The sequence below is a fragment of the Lepisosteus platostomus genome, chromosome 13 (genome assembly GCF_059453375.1).
Source record: "Lepisosteus platostomus isolate fLepPlt1 chromosome 13, fLepPlt1.hap1, whole genome shotgun sequence".
NCBI lineage: Eukaryota > Metazoa > Chordata > Actinopteri > Semionotiformes > Lepisosteidae > Lepisosteus > Lepisosteus platostomus.
Window position 1 is genome coordinate 43,555,478 of NC_142623.1, and position 19,252 is coordinate 43,574,729.

The 19,252-nt window shown below is 41.9% G+C and overlaps 1 long non-coding RNA gene across 1 annotated transcript; it reads right to left on the bottom strand.

Moving 5' to 3' along the window:
- Positions 1-8,524: 8,524 nt before the first annotated feature.
- Positions 8,525-10,615, bottom strand: LOC148650718 (uncharacterized). Its single transcript, XR_015926208.1, has 2 exons — positions 10,136-10,615; positions 8,525-9,124 (listed from the first exon to the last, which is right to left on the bottom strand). It is a non-coding gene; the product is annotated as an uncharacterized LOC148650718 (long non-coding RNA).
- Positions 10,616-19,252: the final 8,637 nt, after the last annotated feature.

The window sequence follows — 19,252 nt, forward strand, 5'->3', positions numbered from 1 at the left end:
CTATAGCGAGCGTATGAATAAGTAAAACACGTTATAACTGGTATTATAGGTTCACTTGTCTTAGACATAACTTAAGATATTATGAAATTTATGAGGTCTTTCCTGTCAAAGCCCATGTGTGCTAGACAAAAATAATAAGATATACTCTGTGTGCATGTATATAATAACTAATTGAAGGAGACATTTCCAAAAACAAGGAACCTGTGCCTAAAACACACAACACCACTCTCTCATTATTCCTGAACCATATGTTGCTTCTGTGTGGGCTGTGTGAGCTATAACAAACAATCTATTTGCAAATTCTGGGACATACTCCAGACAGCTTCATTTCGAGCAGTTATTTTTGGAACAAAAATACATTCAATAGTTTTGCCTTTTCTTGTTTTTTAATAATAAAGAGAAACATTAAATGTAGTCTAAAATTAACATCCAGCATTCTCCTGAAAGCCAGATCCTCTCCACTATGACAGAAATCTGGCTGATATTCAATTCTAAACCATAACATTCCCAGACAACATAATCCAGGCAATTTCTCAGGGATGCATAACATACAGTACACTTCAGGAAAAAAAAAAATCAGAGCAAATAGTTTCAAATTTCAAAAGGATTTCTGGTTATCACTGCTATCATTTTCACCATTGCAACTGGAACACAGAAAAATAATATCACACAAATCCCCTTCCTTCCAGCATGACCAATCACCCTAATGCACAACCAGCAGTACTGATGCGCTCATCTTAATGTCTGCACAGAGTTTACATACTGTAGCTAACCTGTCTTGTATGTTGTTTCTGGATGCACAAGGCCTTATTGGATTTTTTGCAAGTTTGACAAGAAAAAGTTATTTTATTGTATTTCCCCAAATCAGCATTAATGGAGCCAGCTAGCAGCCTTCATATGCTGAACTCTGACCATCACACTTAAGCACAGATGCTTCTCCCCCTGTACTAAACCCCAAATGGTGACTGTTTACCCAAATCGTGAATGTTTACACTAAACTCCTGATGAGAAAGGAAGGTTTAAGTGCTATCTGAGTCTTGGAGTATCCTTAGAAAGTTACCTCAAAGACAGGAGGAGAAGGATGTAGAGAAATGTATATATATGCTGAGTACTGTATATAAATATAACTACTATGGTCCTTATTGTGGTTCCTTGCATGAATACAATAAAGCTTGGCTGGACGAACGAACACTTCAGGCTCAAATTTCTTGGTTTCTACAGCATTAATACTACTATTCTTGAATAGGCCACTATCTGCTATAAGAGGTATGTAGGCACATTTAAGTAGTTCAAAACTCCAAAACTACAGCTGTGCATTTAAAGCCAGTAGCACGTGTTATCTATGTTTTTCAATTTATGTGCAACGGATTGTTAGGTTGCTACAAACAGTGTTTCCATTTTGCAAGGGAACACAAACCTGTGCTGCATTAGACACAAGTTTTCGTTCACAATGTCATTAACAACAGAATTGCTCTTGATGTTGCTTTCCAAGCCTGCACACTGGTGGTGGAGGGGATCCCCGTTACCTGTGATGTTCTTTGAATGGAGTGTCCAGAAAAGTGAAATATAGGTGTAAGCAATTATAATTATTATAATTATTATAATTATTATTATTATTATTATTATTATTATTATTATTATTATTATTATTATTACGTAGGTCAAGATAACATATTTTAACATGGCTCAGCTCTGCAGGACATTCGTAAGCCACGTTGAATGCTGAGAAAGTGTACTGTATATCCATCCTGTCCAGTAACCCTGAACTACAGAGGAGTTCTGAATCTGGAAACAGATGTTAACGCCATGTGCAGTGAAAAGCATCTTGTACTTTAAAAATCATCACTCCCTCGTGACTGCAACTGGACTCATCCTAAGACAGAGGAACATAGGACACAGAGATTCAACACAAGGGCACCGATCAAATATCAGTGCAGTGGCATACATTACATCTGGATTCCAGGCCTACCATCAGCCATTGTGCTGACATCTATGTCTTGTACTGTACATAATTTTAGGCTATATGCCATGTTTTATAAGATCTTAACAGAAATCCTATGAGAACATTTCTCTCTTCCAACCAATAATATGAATTTGTAAGCCTGATTTGTAATTGGGATTGACCAATTCAGATAAATGTACACAACAACAAAAGTACAAAACATGGATCTTTGCAAAGCATGGATCTTTGGACTGTGGTTTGTTGTCTTCACTGGGGAAAGATAGGCCCCCTGATCTGGGTATAGTTATCTGCAATGATGCCTATATCATCTCATGCTCGATAGTGCAGTTTGAAAATTAGAACAGACAAGCAGCACCTTAGGGTCCAGACAGACCACAGATCTCGGGATTAATTCTTGACAGCCATGGGGTTTTTGAGTTCACATTCCAGCTGAAGTCTTAATTAGATTTTTTTAACTAATTATTTACTTAACTGAACATTTCGCCAGGTCTAAACCAAAAAACTGTTTAAAGAGAGCTCTAAAACCTGGAGAAGGTCGGTTCTCAAAGATCAGGTTCGCAGCCTGAAGACTTTTTCTGCCCTGCCAGGTGCCATGGATCCACTCTACTTAGCTTTTCAGTGAGGGTTTTTCTTGTTTTCAAACACAATTTCAAGGCTCTGACATCTACATGAATGCAATTTCCCGGGGCACTGCAGGAAAGAAAAAAATGCCAAATATCGTACAGCAGTTCAAAATAGTCTAAAATCGCAAGCAAAGTGGCATGTCAGATCTTCCATCTCACCTCGAAGAAACTGCTTAGTATGTGTATGGTCCTGTCTTTGAGCTTGGGGACTTGGAATAATGGGAAACACAAATCTGTGATTGATTCCCTGGATGATTGATATTGTGATGCTGCAGAGCACTAGGGGGGGTTGATACAGTCTGTGTTTCCCAGGCCCCATAGCTTAGTGTAATTTGTTTCTCACAAAGTAATTAACACCCGGGGCACGTGGGGATCAGTGTGATCCAACGCCTGTTAAGGGACACACACCTCACTGCAGAGCAGATCAGCCCCCTGCTCTAAGGAACAGGGTGGCTGGAGGAGCAGCTGATTAAACAGCAGCTGACATCGTCCTGGTCTGGTGCCCCCCGACTGCCAGCGCTCTCTGCCTGACACTGATTTTATTGGGGAATAAATTAGTCAGCCGTGATCAGGCACTCATTTCTGACGTCTCATTGATCCTGGCCTTCCACTGAAAATATAAATATTTGACAAATATTTTAGCCATCGCCCTTCACTTCATACCCTTACGTGAACATCAGTCCCTTTACAGTAGGTGACAAAAGAGCACCGAATATACAGCGCAGTATTGCAGACCAGGCAGGCCTGGCTGGCTGCAGCAGGATTACAAATGTGCTTTTCCTTGCAGATCACGAACACAAATTTGTTTGCTTGATTGTTCGGCTTGATTTACTTAAATTTAGAGCATCGGATTGCATTTCTTAGCACGGCTTCTTTCTTGTGTATTAAAAAAAGACAAATAAGACAATTAATTCTATTTATTGAGTCAGAGGCTACTTTTATGCCAAGGCTTTGCTTCACTGCCTATATGGGGCTTTTACAGCCAAATGAATGAGGTCACCTGATCTCTACTCATCCATCAATAGTTTTATTATTGAATCATATTATTCAATATAATTATAATTGAATTCAATAGATTTTAATTTCTGTGCCAATATTCATTCAATGTAAAACTTTTACTTTAACAACATAAGTTCTCTGAATGTTTAGGGTCTCTAAATCTGAGTTGTGTCCCTTTTATGCAGACAAGAATTAATTTACTTCAACTGAGTAAAAGTTTAAAATTAAATCAAGAGATAGTCTAAGGAGAGGTACTACATTAATTGCTTTTTTAATAACTGCTCTGCATTATAACCCAATATCTTATTGATAAACGTAGCTTTAATTACTTGATAAAGAAACATCTGAGATAGGAGGCAGTGGTCAATTACACCACATCAGACCTTCTAGAAAGCAATAATTAAACATGTTGCCTTCATTGATTTGACAGGAGCTCTGAAGAGAAAGTGAAGGCATGTAATGAACATTTGCCTCACAACAAAGAATGACAGAGTTAGTCATTTCACCTAATAAACACAATCCATCACAGCTGATCCTCAGGTGGCCTTAACACGTTCTCGAAAAGGAGCAACATGAAGGGGAGGGATATTTCTCACTGTCATCGGAAATGGTGGGCGGTGCGATGGCTCTGTGGCTCAGGATCTGTTCCTGTGGCTGGAAGGTTACCGGCTCTCACACCCATGCCTTACCAGAATGCTGCTATAACACAGGGCACAGGTTAAATCAAAGCTTTAATCTGAACGCCAAAGAAAACTGACCAGAATAAATCTGTCAGAATCACATGGCATTTCAAAAATAGTATCAAATTAGTCTTGAAGAGAAGAGACGGCACAGGGGGTTGATTCTAGTAATCCAAATCATTGAAGATTGATCAGGCTGACCTACTTCAAGACACTCCTTCAAGCTTAACAATGAAGCGAAGGCCAGTGTCACAGGGGTGGGGATAGAGAAGATATACGTATGTAGTACTGAAAATCAGCAGCACTTCTTCACATGAAGAATCCTAAGGGTCTGGGACCAGCTGTCCAATCGTGGGTTGAATCCCATTGTGAGGCATTAGAAATACAACAGATGGTATTGGTTGCAGTACTCATAAGTTACATTTTGTAATTTAGCTCAGTAAATTTGGGTATATTACTCATTGCACAAAAGTTCAGTAAGAGCTAATTTTTTGTGTTTAGACAGTCACCAGCTGACCGCTTAAACTTAAAACCTGAATGTTGCTTGATAGCGACGGTAGAGGCCACCCTGTTGGAATACCACTAGAAAATGCCGTGTTTGGAACTTGTGTCTGACTAGAGGATCAACTTTTCTTTAACATGAGCCTGCTTTTTGAAAACTCAAATGGTCCAATGTTTCACTGCTCAGACCTCTTTTCTGCAGTATGATTGTTTGCGGCTCTTCGGTAAAATGACATTTTAATTCTCTTCTACATCGATTACTTTAAATTTCAGGTGCAGGGTGCCCTGCCTTCCCTGAAGGGGGACTGTGTCACAGTTGTGATCCTGTTTAGGACTGTTTAATTGTGATGAAGGAGGGGGGCGTTCGGCCTGAAAGAACAGCACCGTAGAGAGGCCAAAACCTTTTGCATAGCAGATATTTTGTTATACAAGTTACAGTTATGAAATCCCCATTTTTTACCACCATCCAGAGCTTTAAAATAGCTACCATAGTGCAACTCCAACTTCTTTACTGAAAAAACCTTAAGGACGGTGATGTCGACATTGACGTATGACTGTATGTCCATAACTAATACAACCACAGCCACTGCTGTTTTTTATATACTTAACATACAAACACCCGCTCTCTGCACGGGTGGAAGTTCTTATCACCCTCCGTTCATTCAGCGTTTCGTGAAGGCGGCTCAGATTAGTATCAGCAGGCATCTCTCCCCAGGAAAGAGACATTTCCCAGGAATCGCCAGTCGGGAGGGGGGGGGGGGGTTACCAGGAGAGTCAAGGGAGGCCCGCTGCTCTCCCCCGATTGATTCTTTCAGGGAGATTAATTTGCCACGGGGGGCTGCCGCGGGCGCGCAAAGGGCATTTTGACAGAATGCAATAAAAACGGGAGGAGGGACGGAAAAGGTGGGAGAGAGGGAGGCGAGAAACCAAGCGCGTGGAAGACGGCAGGAGTGAGCATCAGCACTGATGAGACCTGAAATAGATTGAAAATGCTGTGAATTTCTGAAGGAGGGGGGCGTTGGGCCTGAAAGTGCAGCAGTGTAGAGAGGCCAAAACCTTTTGTACGGCAGAAGCTTTGTTCTTTCTCTGAGAAATGAAATAAGAGAAGGCTGTGTCAGTAGGTCACCTTGAAGAAGAATGACTTCAGCACAGGAGGATGTGTGTGTTCATGGGGGCAAGCGGATGGAATCGTTTACAGCGCAGCTCAGAGAGACAGGATAATGTTTTAATTCCAGCATTGTAGGGTAGTCCTGCACACACGCTGTCCCCCACACACACCAATGTCCCACACGCTGTCCCCCACACAGACGCTGTCCCCCAGACACACCAATGTCCCACACACACATGCTGTCCCCCACACACGCTGTCACTCCCCCACACACTGTCCCCCACACACACAATGTTCTACACACACACTGTCCCCCACAATGTCCCACACACACGCTGTCCCACACACACACACACTTTCCCCCACGCACACCACCTTCCCCCACACTCACACTGTCCCACACACTCACACTGTCCCACACACACGCTTTCCCACACACACCACAGACACACTGCTCCAGGGCATAATTTACTATTCCAGACACAGTGGGACCCACTGTAACTGTCCTGTACCCTGCAGGCCTGTGGCAACAGGAAGTATATAGTGTACTGGACCTGGGTGGGCAGATTTGTTTTCTATAGATCTCACTGCCATGTATGTGAACAGTCAAAAGAAAAATAAACAACAGAGCTTCACACTCTGTAGATTTTGCAACCTCACTACAAACTCTTTAATTTATAAAAAACATTTTCTGTGGAACATTCATCAGACAATTAGCCACACAGTGCCTTGAGACCCCCTAGGAATCGTCTTCAACCCCATGGTGTCAGGGAACCGGGAGGTAGTTTTCCGAGGACCCTGTGCGTAGCTGTGAATTCTGCGGGATGCAGAGGCAAACAATCCAAAACCGTAATCCAGATGCAAGGTTGATAGGAGAAGTTAGAGATCAGTTAACCAGAAAAAAATGAGACAAACTGGGAAGACAAAAGGCGAAACCCAAGAGATGAGATCAAAAAGGGAAAAGTTGAGTCCAAAAACCAGGAAATCAAACGAGACAAAAACACGCACTAGAGAACTCTAAAGGAGGCTTCCCAATAGTGAGCATGGTTTAGTGCATGAGGGAACTTTAAATACTGAAGGGAGAGGGACGTGGTTGGATAATTGTTCCAGGAGTGAGCCTGTGTGAAAGTGATGGGTTCGTTAGACAGTGGGTTTGGGAATGTAACGGCGTTTGTGAGGGAGTGTGACACGTGGATCTGCAGCTCGCTCCTTAACAATTGCAATGGCTAAAGACCAGGGGTGGAAAAAGCAGAGGTTATGAAGCACTCAGGTTGAACTAGAACCAGATCATGGGATGGATCTGCAGAATGATGATCCATGATCTAGAAATGAGCAGTGTTGCAGGATGCCTTTAGATTTAAGGTAGGCTATGGCAAGGGCTGTTCATTTGTGATTGCGATAATCTTTTTTCACACCTCTTCCTCCTCCTCAGCAGCTTTGTGTACTTGTGGTGTCAGCCCAAGCCTGGCCAGAAGCTTCTCAAACCATCCCTGAGGCACAGACACCTATCGCATATCTTCCCAGGTCTTCATTTGTCAGCACTGGTACTCTCGCTTGCAGACCTTCGCGCCATTTACTGGCACTGTTGTTTTAAAATCCTTTTATCCATGTCAAAAGAGAAATAAAGGAAGATGAGCAGCAGTCTGATGAGGTACTATCAAATTATTTCATCAACAACTTCACTATCATCTCCATCAGATTCACTTATCACCACATTAACAAATCGTCACGCAGATTTATATACAGTAGGCTCATCACATCTTCCTGATGATTACTGTACTCAACAGCCAGAGAGGTTCGCGCTTTGTATTCATTTTTGTAACACTCCTTTTTATAATAGAAAACGGGGCAGTGCCATATTTATTTTCTGTCATGTTCTTTTGTTATTTGGCATATTTATGTTGATTTGCACAGTGTATTAGACATGCCCATGATATATTTATGGCACAGGAGAGCTTTTTCCCAGTGTTCGTGTTTTTTCATTATCCGCAGACAGTGCGGGAACACATTCCCCAGGATAAAGGAGGACCGGGAGTGCTTTATACACACTTGATACGTTTATTTTTGAAAATCTGCATGTGTAGTTTATTGTGGAGGTGGTGGATATTTCTATAAATAAGGCTACTTGCATTGACAGTATCCCTTGGCATAGTAACACCGACTGGGAAAATGACTGAATGTTCCATGTTCCTCATGAGTGTAATGCTGGGTGATATGCAGGTCACTGCTACTTATCTTGCCTTTAGCACATGGTTCTGTTAGATATAAATAAATACTGACAGGTCACATTCACAGATAAGAACCTAAGAACATAGGAAAGGTTACAGATGAGAGGAGGATATTTGGTCCTTATAGTTTGCTTGGTTTTTAATAGCTAATTGATCTAAAGATCACGTTTAAAGTCATTTCTTTAAAATAAACCAGCGCGTTGGCTGGACAACCTGTTCCATACTTCCTCAAATCTTTGTGTAAAAAGGTGCCTCCTGTTTTCCACGGTGAACAGTTTCCAGCTGTGCCGTTCAGTTCATGCATTGTCGAATCTGAAGAGGACCATTGTGGTGACTCTGTCAGTGCCTGTAAGGATTACGAATACTAGACTCAGATCCCCTCGTAGTCTTCTCTCTCAAGAATAAAAAATACAGTACATAGGTATTTTAAAAACGAATGCTTTCAGAGAGTTTTAATGGTAACAGAACTTAAAAATCAGATGAAATAGGGGCTATACAGGTTCTTCATGTCTTTGCCTTTCAGTACTTGCTAAAGAGATGAACATGCTGAACTACGCCTGATACAGTGCAGTGCTGAAATTCTGTCTCACTGACAGAACAGTCCCAGGTTAGTGATCTAACACCATCTGTTTCATGAGACAAATGACCTTAAGTTGGCAGTGACAGCTGCTTCAAGGCAGTCAGGTTGACAAGATCGCTGTCCTCTATAGGCTGAATTTACTATTAAGACAAAATGATAAAATAATGATGTGTTCACTTCCTAATTGATGACTTTACCTACATTTGCTCAAGCCTCCTCATTAATGGATTAATATTCACTCGAAGTGATCGCACACAAATGCAATGGTGAATTCATTTCTTAATCCCCCTGTGGTTTAGGCTGTAACTGTGAAGGATAAGTCTGTTTAATGTGCTTTCTGCAGCTCAAAGACTATTCGGGCTTCCCTGCTGAAGTAGGACCCTTTTAAATCAAGCAGGGGTGCTGCTTTGCTTTGAGAAGTGCTGCCTTCTAGCATCAGCTTCTAGGATGGGAAATGAAAAAGAAAAAAGTCATTAGAACCATATGGGAAGGAACCATTTGGAATCCAGATGAGAGGTGACTTTCCTGCTAAATGTAATAGTGATTTAATTTAAACTGAAATGTGACATACTGGAACTAAGTTCATCCTTGAAGATGTCACAAGAGATTACAGGCGTATGGGGAGGAAAATGCATAGGCACTAGATAATTAGCCATTGCCGCCCAGGGCATAAAATAACTTAAAATAAGAAATTCCTTCTTTGGCAAAAACAAAATCACTGATCTTATTTAAAGTGCAAAGATAAAAAACACTGTCTTTTAGGTTTATATTCCAGTTTTTTTGGAAAGGTATTTGCAAATTATCATTAAATTAATCTCGCTCTCCCGACTACCTGCAGTATCTTTGTCTGCAACCAGTTAAGACTCTTGTCCTTATCTGCACCTGTCCAGCAATGACTGCTTCTCCCTGAGCTGTTCTCTTCCCCATTCCTGACTCTGTTGGGATTCAAATTCCTGGGAATAGAGTTTGTCTTAGATAAATGGCCCAGATTAATAAATTACAATGTGCCGGAAAATGCCTGACATGGCTTGGCATGTGTGTTATCTTGACATGAAACCATCTCGTCCTCTACCCACAGATGAAATGCAAAACTAAGGTCACATGTCTGTGGCTCAACTGCACATTCACCCCTCTACCCACTGTGGGCAACGATCAGTAAAAAGTTCCTCATGAATGATGATGATTATTATTGTATATCCTTGTGTGATCTCAGAGTGTTATTCAGGCCGATTGGCGTTGGTGTTTTTGTAACCATCACGTCCATCAACAACCATTAACGACCCTTCGTTAAACCGACCACAGCTATGGGTAATTCCAGAAAGCGCCAGCACACTGATCAATTATCCAATCACGACACCACACTAATTATCAAACTCTCCACTTCTGGGATATTTAAACCCTCATTTCCCTTAGGTCTGCGCTCAGTATTAGCCTCTATCTCTGGAGCTCCTACCTCGCCGTTGTTACAGAGATGTTCTCTTCAGACTGTTGCTCAGGTCTTTGAAATATCTTCCTTCGTCCCTCGACTCTGACTACAGCCCCGCAATTTGGAAAAGTAGCCAGCAATCTCCTGAAAACCCTCAGAACAATGGACAGGGTCCTTTCTTCCTCTTCCTCGTGGACACAGCATCTGTTACGGTACGGTGTTGGCGCAGAGAACATGAACATGCTACAGAAGGGACGTGACCCCCCCCTTCCCCACCTTGAAACCCAAACAGCGCAGAAGTCCAGGTCTTTTGGCGGTGCAGAGCTCAGGGCTGTCTAGGGAGTGTGCTTGTTCTGTGCTTGTGCTGTGCTTGTTCTGTGTTCATGAGCTCAAGTTCTGGCATTGGCAGAGCAGAGCTTGTCACGTCTGTAGCCCAATGATGCCATGCATCCAGCATGGGTTATGAGATGAAGACCGCGACAGGTATTAGGTGGTCCTCAATGCCATAAGAACGGTGGCTCTGTAGCTAAGGATCTGCTCCTGTGGCTAGAAGGTTGCTGGTTCAAATCCTGCAGCTAGCAGAGGAATCCTACTCTGTTGGGCCCCTGAGCAAGACCCTCAACCCCAACTGCTCCAGGGGGCTGTACAATGGCTGACCCTGTGCTCTGACCCCAAGCTTCTCTCCCTGTCTGTGTGTCTCCTGGAGAGCAAGCTGGTGTCTGTGAAAAGATGAATTCCTAATGCAAGAAATTGTGTATGGCTAATGAAGTGATCTTATAATACCAGTGAGCCATGCACTTTCCAGCCATGTAATAGAAACCCCATTTAATTTCCTCACCTGCAGAAATCAAGTCCCTCCCCCAGAGAGGGTTATAAGCATTTAAATCCCATCATCCTGTTACTGTGGCCTCAGGTTTAGCAAAAAGTTTCTTAAAAGTGTGGCATGGAGTGTTATGTCTATCTTCTTCATTTCAGATAACTTCAGAAAACACGCACACACACACATGGTGAAGTACCATTTTCTCCATAGGGAGGCTTCAGAGTAAAAATCGAGACAGGAATTCAATCTCTGTTTTTCCACATGGGATAGTCGAGGGAATTCTATATCTCCAAAGCACCCCCGCAACCCTGCCTCCATATAGCTGGAGGGCAGGCAACTGAGTGAATAATTCATCTCCGGGACAAGGTGGGGGAACTCTACTGGAGATGACTATCTCCTTCTCTTTTCCCCGCCAGGGACAGGAGTGTACAATCCCAAAGGACACAGGGTGAAAGTTGAGTGAGAAGGTACACAGGGTTGAGACATGAACATGCTGCAGAAGGGAGACAACCTGAGATACAATATAATAAGTAAAATAATCCATCAATAAAAATCAAGGGAATATTGAATAGTTTGGAATAAACGTATGACAGGGGAAAAGCTAAAGCTAATAGATTTGTGTGTGGATTCTGGGAAACATTTCAAAATTAAGACCTTATGGTAATGAGCTCAATGAGCAGTGTGATGTGTCAGATCAAACTGGTGATGGTCCTGGCTCCTCCATTCTGGCTGCTCAATGGGCTTTGCTTCCATTTTCTCCCGCTATCTGTGAGTAAGAGTATCTCACCTCCTCTGAGGCGAGCCTCTTCATCGCTATTTCTTCACTCTTACAACAAGTTCTCCGTAGCCAGGCCAAGACACTCTGGGAGCACTTGTTCCCAGTGAGAAGTGTGGGTTTGTTCTATGTTACCCCCCCAATAAATAACCTAGTTCTTTAAAAAAACAGAAAACACCAAGAATAACCACGCAGTCTAACAGTGGGAAAGCCATCACGCCTTAGGATAACGAAAGGAGGAATGGTGAAATTGAGCAAGAAAGGCACTTAGGTTGTTCGTTCTGAAAACCAAAGCAAGTGGATGTGTTGTTTCATCAAGGACATTACATCTTCCCATCCTGGCTGCTGCTTTCTGCATGCCTAAGCTCCTACTGTCTGCTGTATGTCCACTTTTGCATTCCTTGTATTCTGGAAAACAAAAGCTTTCCAAAAAAAACTTGGCTACTTCTTATCTGACCAAAGTAATAAGACATAAAAGCCTGCCCCTGTGTTTAAAGGGCTGAGGGTTTTCTGATTTAGAGCAGTGGGTTGCTGGTCTTTTGTTTTTCAAGCTATCATCTGATGGAATTGCGCCCTAAACTGCATCAGACATTCCGAATCTGTATTTTGAAATGCCACCTCTGGATTTATCTCTTGGAAATGTGCCTTGAGGTCAGTTCTTGTTTAAAAGTACCACATAAATCTGCACTATACAGTATTTCTTTGTTGTGTTATATTGCAGTGCTAGCTTTCTCGATCTGTGAAACACCTTTTGCTGTGCAGGTGTACAAAAGTTGTCATTACCCTGGCCGTGCTGCTGCGATTTAACACTCTACACACCGGATAAGACCAGATGCACAGTGTGAGTGGGAGGCTGTTGCTTTGAAATGAAAAGGTATCTGCTGAGGCTTTCCGAAGGCTGAATGACCCTGAATCATTCTAAGCCATTGTGGTTATGAATTTAAAAACGATGGTGCACACAGCCATGCCTGTTCAAAGCCTAGTTTTTCTATTCTTGGACAATGGCTTTAAAAAATGAGGGTCTAAGTTACAGTTTACAATGGGATGAATAATCAGAGTCATTGTGATATTAAGTGCTGTGCATGAAGATTTTTGCTGGTTGATTTACAAAGTCAATTTTGTCATGCATGCATTTCTAATTCATGCCCAAGCAGACGAGAGAATTTCAATTTTAGAATATAACAGGTGTGTTATACCACCATCTAAACAATGAGCATACAATTGCAACAGGCAGGTCAAAGTCAAAACTGCTATACTGTAATCATCACATCGAGGTGCTGTAATAATGTCAGAGCACCAATCTTCAATACATGTCTAAGCAATAAAGCCCTTTGACTGAAGTCCAGCATCACAATGATGCCAAATTACAAGTGAGTCTATGCAGATTGATGCAATCAGCCACTTGTACTCTTATTCTCTAATGAATACTATTAAATTCTTATTTCAAAAAGCCCAGACACATTACCAGAAAAGATCTGTGTGGACACAGAGATAACGTGAAAATGCTTGAAAATACATACCTGCAAGTACAATATGGAACAAAAACAGCACTAGCCTGGTAGCTTGGTCTTGTGTGCAGTGCATAACCTGACACAGAAACGTAAAGCAGATGTGTACAGATGGGGTTTCTCTGCTTAATATGTTGAATCTGTGCAGTGCTTTCACCTGCCAGAGAGTGTATCCTGTATTGACCTCATCCTTCACCTTTGGGGTCATGGATGACAATGAGGGGCAGACAATGGATTATGAATTATGATGTTAAATCTGGATAAATGTGAGCTACTGTAAGTGTAAGCTTCATATAAAGTAAGCAGGGAAACTAAAGGTTAAACATACTTTTAATCATAATCCTTGTAGCTAGCTGCAGGTATATGTTTTGAATACATTAGTGACAGCATTCCGTCAGAAGAATGAAGGACTTTGTATTGCACTAAGTGCATCTGTAATGTTACTGGAAATTATGGCAGGGAATTCTTTGCCAAATCCTGCTAAGCTTGCTTCATCTGTTTTCATTTACTCAGTTATCATATTGCAGGATTTATCATATACGCTTCAGAGGGAACAAGTAAAATGGTTCTATATTTTTAGAAGATTGGTGACAAATGAGCACACCCTCATAAATACCATCATTTTTTTATATATCACAAACCTCATGCACAACCCTTATGTCCTCCAGACTGTTAAAATATTACTGCTGCTGGGTGCAATACAGTATAAATTCATTGAACACATCCAAAGAGTGTGTCAACTATCAATTCGTATCTTCATAATGGATTTTGAAAAGAAAGAAAAGCGTATATAGCAGTATGTATATGTTGCTTAAGTTAATGACATTGATAAATAGAGGGGAAAAAAGGGGACAGATTCTTACGGCTCTTCGGAGAACTCTGGACGATGACACCATGCTAATCAGTAACCACATATGACAGCTCAGAGTGCAACGCTTCTGGTTTGTGATTTAAAACTCCCCAGGCTATCAAATCAAGTCAACTTTACTTACCATATATTTCCTAATGCAGCTCTACAGTGTGTGCCCTTGAGTTGTGTTTAACTGAATCACCCACTAAAACTGTGCCTGCGTTTTCGACTCCTAAGTACAAAAAGGGAGGGTTGCATTCACCCAAAGTATCAGAAAGAGGATGATCTAGGAAACATCGTGTTAATGAGCTGTCGGGAGAGATATCTCCCTTCATTGTCTTCTTGTTGAGATGAATTCATTCGCAGTGCAGTACTGTATGTTCCTTCTCCCTCTAAAGCAGGGGTGACCCATCCTGGAGCCCGAGGGCTGGCCGGGATGTCGGCAGGTTTTCTTGGTCTCTCTATAGCAGCAGCTGAAGCTGTAAGACCTGGGAGAAGCAGGTGAACTGGTCCAGTTGATTTCAGTTCAGCTGACCTGGAATTCAATGCAGAAACAACAACCCTCCAGGACCAAGACTGGGCACCTCTGCTCCAGAGTATATAATGTATATGTATAGTTCTGCAAATGAACCAATCATTCACATGTTCTACCGTATGATACTATATGTGTGCAGAATGTCTTTGACCAGGGGTTTCTGATAGGCTTTGTGCCAGCTGAACTCTCAGTTGCATAGCTGAATCATAACTAGACCTAATAACAGGATTAATTGGAAAATTCTGCTTGTTTTCTACTGAGTACTAACCTCAGTGTCCATTGCAACTATCCAAAAGAATAGCCACTGAGCTGAAAGATGCCACTGTTTTTCTTCAAAGAGGCTGCTTGATTATAGCCACTAACCTTCACTTTCACCTGCTCCCCTGTGTGCTTTTCAAAATGATGAGCAGCAACAGGAGAGTCAAGACACGTGCAAAATTAGATGTATTGTAACACAGAGAAAGAAAGCACTGAGGTGCTTTCCCTTTAAATATACAGTACCGGTATACTGTATATTTAAAACTGGTCAATGAGCTCAGCTGCAACACATACAGTATATCTCTGACCTCATCCAAGGACTTGTTAAGCTTCAGTGTTTCAGCAATGTATAACCTCCCTATATAATGTACTGTTTAGTCCAGAGATTGGGTTCTGTTGTGTTTTTGGTGATGGTCTACTTTCATTTGAAAGTCAGTTTGAGTCAGTTTAGCTTTCAATGAGTTTTATTTGTAAAATTATTTTAAAAACATCATGCTTTGAAGCTTTTTGGTGTTGTGGGCAAAATATGACTTGTAGGAATAGGAGTTCTATTTTTTGCTATCTGTGTTTGCAGGACCTCCTTTGTCTACAGGACATTGACTTTAGGCATTGGGAATGCAACGCAAAAAAATAGATAACAGTTTCAAAAGCCATATGTATACTGCATATATATTTTTTACTTTACTTTACTAAACTCCCCCTAGGATCACTTATATCATTGCTCTGCCACCCCATCACATGCAGAGAAAATTGCTGGACTTTCACAAAAACTGAAGAAACAGTATCAGGAACTGCAGGAGCCCCATCCCACATACACAGAAGAAAGCATGGCAAGTCAGACAGCCTTTCTGTTAAGTCACTGAGATCTGTAACGGTGCACGTAGGCAACCACGCTTGCTGTGTTGTTAATTCAAGCATGCTTGTGACATTTGCATTTAAATACAGCAGGTTTAGAATGATTCTAAATCAAACCACTAAAAAGAGCTGAAAGTGATGTGTAATTTAGATCAGAGTAACAGTTTAACTGGGGCTGCATGAGACCTCAGTAAAGTACCAAGACAATGGTCTGACTCAGTGGTGCATTGAAAAAAAGAACCTAATGTGATTTAAGAAGGAGAGGTTGCAGCGTAGAGCTAACAACATGTCTAAGGGAAAAAAGAAATTCTTGGGCCCACTTTAACTTGAACATCTTTTTCCATAATGACTGAGGGTCTCTCTACAGTATATTCCTATTCAGGAAGCAGCGCTCACGATCTATTAGGCTCAGATCACAGTTAAGGTGAGTTCTAGAAAACGCAGCATTAAACGATCCCCCACCCCTCAAAAAAGCTGCCAGTTGCTATAGGATGGAGTTTCTGTTGGAGAACATTTTGTTTTCCAGGGCACAGCAGGCTAGCCTCAGAAGTCCATGCTGCTTTGTCACAGAGGAATTCCTGGTGCAGAGGAACTGCTGGTGTAGAAAGTGAAAGGTGAACGTGGCAGAGACCAGTGGTTCGGAGGTTTGCAGGGCTTTCTGTATGCTGAGCACCCAATTACTTAATTGAAGTTGCCATTTAGTGTGGAATTTAATCTTTGTCCTCAGGTCTTCTGTCCCTGGAATTGATTTCATCCTGCCTATGAAACCTGAAAAACTACGGTGCCTGAGGACATTTGCTATGCACCACTGGTGAACAGCATGGCAGAAGGCAAGGACATTTTCATTTCCCAAATAACCACAGTTGTGTCCAAGCTGAAATCATTGCATGACAGCAGTTTAGCGCACCGCAGAGCTGGGTAGCAGTGATCCTTGAGACAGCTTCTGAAAGCCCGTCCTTACCTTTCCTCATTTGTTCTGGAGACTGATATTTGTTTGACTAGCATGCTTCAATATGCCTGCCCATTTATCAAATGTCAGTGTCACTTATGTCTCAATATCCCTGGCAGGTGCACTGAGTTATATAAAGGTCACCTGCCAGGGAAGACAACACTTATTTCGCTCAAATTGGTACATTATAAAACTGTCATGTAAATTTGATCGGTCAAATGTAATTTCATTTTCTGGTGATAAGCCCTGCAGAGAACTTATGATGTTACAGGAGGGGCCACAGATTTCTATCCACAGCATTTACTGGAATTTACGAGAATACATACAGAAGAGACAAACGAAATGTGCGCATATAAACATGAAAATGTAAGTGTGGTGGCACCAGACTAGACTTAAAAGGTATGTTGGGTTTTTTTCCATGAGTCTTTTTTAGTGATAAAATATTTTTTTCTTAATCTACAAGCTGGAGTAATGCGGGCTGGTCGTGTGTGTAAAATGACCTGTTGGTATTGAAAAGTTAAAGGTTTTGTCAACAGCAAGAAAGCCATATGAATTCTGACTGAATACCACAGTAGTATGACTCATTATGAATGTCTTCCTTCCTATGAGCACCGAAGGCAATCTTATAAATTATGTTAATCATCATAAGTTATTAATCATCAGATAATTGCTAACAGCTTTATTCACATATTTAAAGCTTTATTAACAAAAAATTAATAAAGTGTTTGAATTTGATTTTTTAATGATTCTATAGGCACACTTTACTTTCCGACTCACCAAACATTCTGTATTTTCCTATCCCAGTTTAAAGCTGCACAGGTCACTGTACAACTCTAATGTGTCAGGCAGGAGAGGCGAAGGAGGTGTACTGTATCACATGTTCTGATAAGAGCACCATGCCTGATTCTTCTCATTTCACAAGCCCAAAGCGAAAACAGCGTTCAGATGTCAGGAGGAAGACTAATTCAGCTTCTTCTGAGGCACTGAGTCAACCACAAGAGTCATTGAGGAGTAGTAAACCATGGCATTTTTGTCCACTTTGTCATATGCCTTTTCTCCTGCCACTGGGCCAGTAGTACCACACCCCCAGTAGTGCCACACCCCCTGTGCCAGTAATATCACACCCCTTGAGTCAGTAGTACCACACCCCCAGTAGTGCCACACCCCCTGGGCCAGTAGTACCACACCCCCAGTAGTGCCACACCCCCTGGGCCATTAATACCACACCCCCTGAGACAGTAACACCACACCCCCTGAGACAGTAACATCACATCCCCCGGCCCTGTTGTATCATGACCCCTGGGTTAATAGTACCACACCCTCAGGAGTACTACCATTCCCCTCAGGAGTCTCTTGTCACAGTTGTCCATTGATTGAAAGAGGAACTTCACTCAGACTGGTCAAATACAATGCACAGCTGTGCAAATGGGTACAAGTGTTAGCTGCTTTGGATAAAAAGTAGAAAAACACAAATGCAGCTGAAATAACACAAGCTGACATGATACTCATCTAACAGCAAATTTGCAGACAAAATCTGAAGTATACCAGGTTAAATATTAAATTACTGGGATAGCGACTTGGATAACTGGTCAGCTGGTGGTCTGTGAAGTTTCAACTGAATCACTGCATGTTTTGGAAAGGAAGCATACAATACGTGTCACTGCACCGTTCTGTTGCTACTAAAATACTATATTGTCTGGGAAAAGTGTGAGCACTGCTGATTGATACCCCATACTGCTTTCTAACAAGTCCCTATGCTTACACACTAATGGATATTAATTACACCTGAATCAAAAACACATTTACCTTCTACCCTTGTTAATTAACTGGAATCCAAGAGCTGCAAAGAAACCCAGGGGACAGCTTTGAAAATCTGGCTTTTGGGTTTTATACAAGGCTGGTCCTAACTCACAAATGTCTGACCACCGTTGCTGCAGTTATGTGCTTGCATTCCGGTCTATGCTGACTGTACACACGTAGGCTGCAGACAATATTCTAGGACATACCTCAGCGGCAAAGCAATTGAGTGCATTGAGTCCTCTGAAAGAGGGCTGGAAGCTAATGCAACAGCCATGGTCGGGTGTTTCCTTCTTAATCAGACTTAAACTTTATAAACCTCTCTCACATGTACAACAGAAATGCATGTGACAGCAGCGCTTTTCTGGATGAGATGATCTAAATCCCTTTGGCCAGGTGGGCGAGCAGAGTCAGGGTGTAGACCGGCAATGAGCAGCATCTACTGTAGCTGAAGCTCTGTAGCAGAGGTGCAGGGCCAGAGATGTACTGTAAATAATGCACGGTGTTAGCCAACACTGTATGATTTATAGCCGTAGCAATCGCATTTAACAAAATACCTTTTTTTAAAAAACTATGCCCATACGTATCCAGTAGATCAGAAGGTTTTCATGAGGGGCGGAAAACCGCAAGGAGAAAAAAAGCTGATTATTCTAAGTCTGCCATGTGGGTGAGTGCTGATAAGGACCGGGCTTTAGACTTCATTGGTCACAGGGAGTCTAGTGAGTGCTTGTCCCCTGTCAGGCTCCCAGCAGGACTTATTCTTGGAGAAATCGGAACACGCTGGCAGAGGTAAGGGA